The following is a 6619-nucleotide window of genomic DNA, read 5'->3' as shown; positions in this document are numbered from 1 at the left end:
CCCCCAAACTACTAGAACTCATACAGCAATTCAGCAACGTGGCAGGATACAAAGTCAAACTGCAGAAATCAGTGGCTTTCTTATACACTAACAATGAAAATACAGAAAGGGAAATTAGAGAATCAATTCCATTTACTATAGCACCAAGAACCATAAGATACTTTGGAATAAACCTAACCAAAGAGGTAAATGATCTGTACTCGAGGAACTACAGAACACTCATGAAAGAAATTGAAGAAGACTCAAAAAGATGGAAGACCATTCCATGCTCTTGAATTGGAAGAATAAACGTTGTTAAAATGTGTATACTGCCTAGAGCAATCTATACTTTTAATGCCATTCTGATCAAAATTCCACCGGTATTCTTCAAAGAGCTGGAGCAAATAATCCAAAAATTTGTATGGAATCAGAAGAGACCCCGAATCAGTAAGGAAATGTTGAAAAACAAAAATAAAACTGGGGGCATAATGTTACCTGATTTCAAGCTTCATTACAAAGCTGTGATCACCAAGACAGCATGGTACTGGCATAAAAACAGACACATAGACCAGTGGAACAGAGTAGAGAGCCCAGGTATGGACCCTCAACTCTATGGTCAATTAATCTTCAACAAAACAGGAAAACATATACAGTGGAAAAAAGTCTCTTCAAAAAATGGTGCCGGGAAAACTGGGCAGCTATATGTTGAAGAATGAAACTCGACTATTCTCTTACACCGTACACAAAGATAACCTCAAAATGGATAAAAGACCTCAACGTGAGACAGGAATCCATCAGAATCCTAGAGGAGAACATAGGCAGTAATCTCTTTGATATCAGCCACATCAACTTCTTTCAAGATATGTCTCCAAAGGCAAAGGAAACAAAAGCAAAAATGAACTTTTGGGACTTCATCAAAATCAAAAGCTTCTGCACAGCAAAGGAAACAGTAAAAAAAACAAAGAGACAATCCACGGAATGGGAGAAGATATTTGCAAATGACAGTACAGACAAAAGGTTGATATCCAGGATCTATAATGAACTCCTCAAACTCAACACACACACAAAACAGGCAATCATCAAAAAAAGGGCAGAAGATATGAACAGACACTTCTCCAATCAAGACATACAAATGGCTATCAGACACATGAAAAAATGTTCATCATCACTAGCCCTCAGGGAGATTCAAATTAACACCACATTGAGATATGACCTTACACCAGTTAGAATGGCCAAAATTAACAAGACAGGAAACAACATATGTTGGAGGGGATGTGGAGAAAAGGGAATCTCTTAAACTGCTGGTGGGAATGCAAGTTGGTACATTCTCTTTGGAAAACAGTGTGGAGATTCCTCAAGAAATTAAAAATAGAACTTCCCTATGACCCTGCAATTGCACTCCTGGGTATTTACCCCAAAGATATAGATGTCATGAAAAGAAGGGCCATCTGTACCCCAATGTTTATAGCAGCAATGGCCACGGTCACCAAACTATGGAAAGATCCAAGATGTCCTTCAACGGATGAATGGATAAGGAAAATGTGGTCCATATACACTATGGAGTATTATGCCTCCATCAGAAAGGACGAATACCCCACTTTTGTAGCAACATGGATGGGACTGGAAGAGATTATGCTGAGTGAAATAAGTCAAGCAGAGAGAGTCAATTATCATATGGTTTCACTTATTTGTGGAGCATAACAAATATCATGGAGGACAAGGGGTGTTAGGAGAAGGGAGTTGGGGTAAATTGGAAGGGGAGGTGAATCATGAGAGACTATGGACTCTGAAAAACAATCTGAGGGGTTTGAAGTGGCGGGGGGGTGGGAGGTTGGAGTACCAGGTGATGGGTATTATAGAGGGCACAGATTGTATGGAGCACTGGTTGTGGTGAAAAAATAATGAATATGTTATGCTGAAAATAAATTAATAATTGCAAAAAAAGAATAAAAGCTTCTTCACAGCAAGGGAAACAGTTAACAAAACCAAAAGACAACTGACAGAATGGGAGAAGATATTTGCAAACAACATATCAGATAAAGGGCTAGTATCCAAAATCTATAAAGAGCTTAGCAAACTCAATACCCAAAGAACAAATAATCCATTCAAGAAATGGTCAGAGGACATGAAAAGACATTTCTTCAAAGAAGACATCCAGATGTCCAACAGACACAAGAAAAGTGCTCCACAACTCTGGGCATCAGGGAAATACAAATCAAAACCACAATGAGATACCACCTCACACCAGTCAGAATGGCTAAAATTGACAAGTCAAGAAATGACATGCTGGTGAGGATGCAGAGAAAGGCGAACCATCCTACACTGTTGGTAGGAGTGCAAGCTGGTGCAACCACTCTGGATAACAGCATGGAGGTTCCTCAAAAAGTGGAAAATAGAGTTACCCTATGACCCAGCAATTGCACTACTGGGTATTTACCCTAAAGGTACAAATGTAGTGATCCTAAGGGGCACATGCACCCTAATGTTTATAGCAGCAATGTCCACAATAGCCAAACTATGAAAGGAACCTAGATGTCCATCAACAGATAAATGGATAAAGAAGAAGTGGTGTATATATATACAATCGAATACTATGCAGCCATCAAAGAAATGAAATGTTGCCATTTGCGATGATGTGAATGGAACTAGAGGGAAATAAGTCAATCAGAGAAAGACAACTATCGTATGATCTCCCTGATATGAGGAAGTGGAGATGCAACATGGGGGGCTTGGTGGGTAGGAAAAGAATAAATGAAACAAGATGGGATCAGGCGGGAGACAAACCTTAAGAGACTCTGAATTTTACAAAACAGACTGAGGGTTGCTGGGGGTAGGGAGTTAGGGAAAGAATGGTTGGTTTATGGATATTGGGGAGGGTATGTGCTATGGTGAGTGCTGTGAAGTGTGTAAACATGGCGATTCACAGACCTGTACCGCGGGGGCTAATAATACATTGTATGTTAATAAAAAAAAGTTATATAAAACAATGAAAAGAATGGGAATAGTGGGAATGAATTAAAAATATAAGCTGTATCTATGAAAAAAAAAAAAAAGAAAATTTCTTGTAGACCCTATCCCAAGAGTCCTTTACAGATCCTGTGTTAGGAAACTACTCTCAGTAATGGTTTTCCTTGGTTTTTAGCAGGTTTTGGGTGTTGCCCAACTGTGCTATGGTATTCCTTTTCCTGCTCTTAGTGCTATCTATAACAAACAGTGTGGAGGTGGGAGGGATATATTGAATCTGAGGCTGCATTTATCTCTGGAATAAGAATAGAAAGCCATTTACTTATTTATCTAATCATTAGACAAACACTGAGCAGATAGTTATTATTTATTATTTATTTTTTTATTTATTTAAAGATATATTTATTTATTTATTTATTTATTTATTTGACAGAAAGAGTTCCGTAGGCATAGAGAGTGAGAGGAGGAAGCAGGATTCCTGCTGAGCAGACATCCTGATGCAGGGCTCGATCCCAGGACCCTGGGACGATGACCTGAGCCAAGGCAGATGCTTTAACTCAATGAGCCACCCAGGCGCCCCAGATAGTTATATTTAGAAAGCACTTTTGTAGGCACTGTAGGACATATAAGACAATCATCTATAAGAAGAATCCCAGAAGTGTTATTCATATTTGTTACTTAAAAACCAGAGATTCCAAATGTTAAAAAGATAGAATTATATTAATTATAATTGTTTATACTGAATGACATATTTTATGTAGAAATTTCTTGTAAATTGAAAAATGTCCTTCAAATGTTATTTTTATTTTTATCTTGATGTTGGAAACCCAAGCCAGTGAAGATCACAATAAGCAAAGGAGACATGAGACTTTCATATAAGAAATAGGATTTATAAAGTCAAAGAAACCCTCAAACAAACTAGGTCTAAAGCAGAAAAAGGAACTGCTTATGGAGTTGTTAACTTTAAGACTTAACAGATACTTTCTGAATAACAGCATAAATTTATGTTAGTAGACATTTTATTCAAATACTAAGTTTAAGAAAATATAGTTGAAAAATACAATTTAGTTGCAGAGTATCAGTGGATCCATACTTTAACAAGAAAATTATTTCATAAGAGATAATTATCCAGGGAAAAATAACACAAAACTTTTGGAAACTTTCACACGTGGCAAAATGTGTTATGGTAGATTTTCTAAAAATACAATTAAAAACCTAACCTTGATAACAATGAAAGAACACTCAAATTGATCAGAGGAAATATGCATTTCTGTAAGTTTTCTAGGCTGCCATAATAAATTATCACAAACTTGTCAACTTAAAACAATAGAAGCTTATTCTTTCACAGTTCTAGGGGCTGGAAATCTAAAATTAAGATGTTGGCAGAACCATGTTTCCTCTGAAGGCTTTAGGGAAGAATCTTCCCTTGCTTCCCTTTAGCTTCTGGAGGCTCTCAGTAATTGATTTTTATCTTATAGTGGCATCACTCCAATCTCTGCCTCTAATTCACATGGCCTTCTTCTATACATCTTTCTGTGTCTTCTCCTTTTATGTCTCTGTATAAAAGATCCTCCCTAACCTGGCATAATTTTATCCCAAGAGTCTACCCTGTACCTGCAAAGATCCTTATTCCAATGACGTTCTACATGGACATAATTTTTAGGAGGCACTATTTAACCCACTGTACCATACCACTGATTAAAAAAAAAAAAGAAAAAAGCATTATTGATTGACCTCTGGAAAGAGAGGACAAATATTTTACTATTTTTAAGCTCAGAAATTATTTCTATAACTCACCTGATGAGTACATGAAAGTGAAATCATATATATTCTTTATTTTAACTTCTTTTTTAAGATTTTATTTATTTAACAGAGAGTGACAGAGATAGCGCTGAGAGAGAGAGAGAGCAGGAACCGGGAGGAGAGAGAGAAACAGGCTCTCCCACTGAGCAGGGAGTCCCACAGGGAGTTCCATCCCAGGACCCTAAGATCATGACCTGAGCCCAAGGTAGCTGCTTAACTGACTAAGCTACCCAGGTGTCCCAACATCATACATATTCCTATCCTGTGAAAGTTTCAGAATCTTGTCATTTAATAATTCATGCACAAAGGTAAAAGATGTCTGGATAGGTCCTGGCATTGATAACATAATGTGTGCTTATGATTACTGCAATGGAAATTTCCAGTTGAACTCTACTATTCTGTAGAGATTAAAGAGATTATCTAAATCCATTTATGTTATTAAGAGCATCATATGGCAATAAGTGACTGAATCTTCAAAGCAGTCTTTAAGACTGGCTTTGCTATCAAATGTGAAAACTCCTTTTGTTTAGGTGGGCTAAATTTTATGACCATGATGTCATTCTATTGCAGTAACAGAAGCCCACATAAACTAGTTTAAAAATGGGAATTTAGGGGCACCTGGGTGGCTCAGTTGTTAAGCATCTGGCTTTGGCTCAGGTCATGATCCCAGAGTCCTGGGATCGAGCCCTGTATCAGGCTCTCTGCTTAGCAGGAAGCCTGCTTCTTCCTCTCCCACTCTTCCTGCCCTGTCTGTCAAATAATAAATAAAATCTTAAAAAAATTCATATAAAATCTCACAAAACAAACTGAGGGTTGCTGGGGGGAGGGGGTTTGGGAGAACGGGGTGGGATTATGGACATTGGGGAGGGTATGTGGTTTGGTGAGTGCTGTGAAGTGTGTAAACCTGGTGATTCACAGACCTGTACCCCTGGGGATAAAAATATATGTTTATAAAAAATAAAAAAATTAAAAAAAATGCTTGCAGACTTATGTTTAAAAAAATAAAAATGGGAATTTATTGAATCATATATGTAACTAAGAATTCCAAGAGCATGTGATTATCTTTAAAATCATATAAATTCAAAGAATGGCATTTTTCTTGCTCTATTTCTCTAGCCCATCTCTTTCATCACTTGGTCCTGTTTTCATTGGTATGTTGGCCACTTACAAAAGACAGACTTTCTCCATATGGTGGGGAAAGTGATGGCATAGCCAACAGAGTTCTTCAGGATTATATCATCCCAGTCCAGTGACCTACAACTGAGAAAAGACATGACATCCACTTATACAATTTCATAGTATGATTCTGATTGGCCTGGATTAGGCTACCTGCTTATTTTTAGGCCAATTATATGGTCCAGGGGAAGAGATAACTAGGTCACCTGCTGATTTTTAAGCCAATTATATGGTCCAGGGAAAGATATACTTTGTAAAAGAGGCTTGCAACATGTTACTGTGATTGAGTTGTCAGGTTAGGCTGCTATAACAAAGTACCCCAGATTGGATGACTTATAAACAATAGGAACTCATTTCTCACATTTCTAGAACCTGGAAGTCTGAGATCAGGGTGCAAGTATGGTCAAGTTCCAGTAAGGGCCAGCTTCTCTATTCTCACATGATGGAGAGCAGAGCATAGAGGCAAGCTCTCTGATGACTCTTATAAGATCACTATATCATTCATGAGGCCTCCACTCTCATGACCTCATCTAGTCCTAATTACCTCCCAAAGACCCCCCCCCAAACCTTTACATATAAATTTTTTTGGGGAGGGCAGGCATAATTATTTGGAACATAACAGGGATTTAGTGAGATGTCATGACTGGTAGCCTGTAGTCATAACATAGACCAAAGCTAACTCAGCCATCTTAGAATC

Source organism: Mustela nivalis (assembly GCF_964662115.1).
Source record: "Mustela nivalis genome assembly, chromosome: 4".
NCBI lineage: Eukaryota > Metazoa > Chordata > Mammalia > Carnivora > Mustelidae > Mustela > Mustela nivalis.
This window is presented reverse-complemented; position numbering follows the sequence as displayed.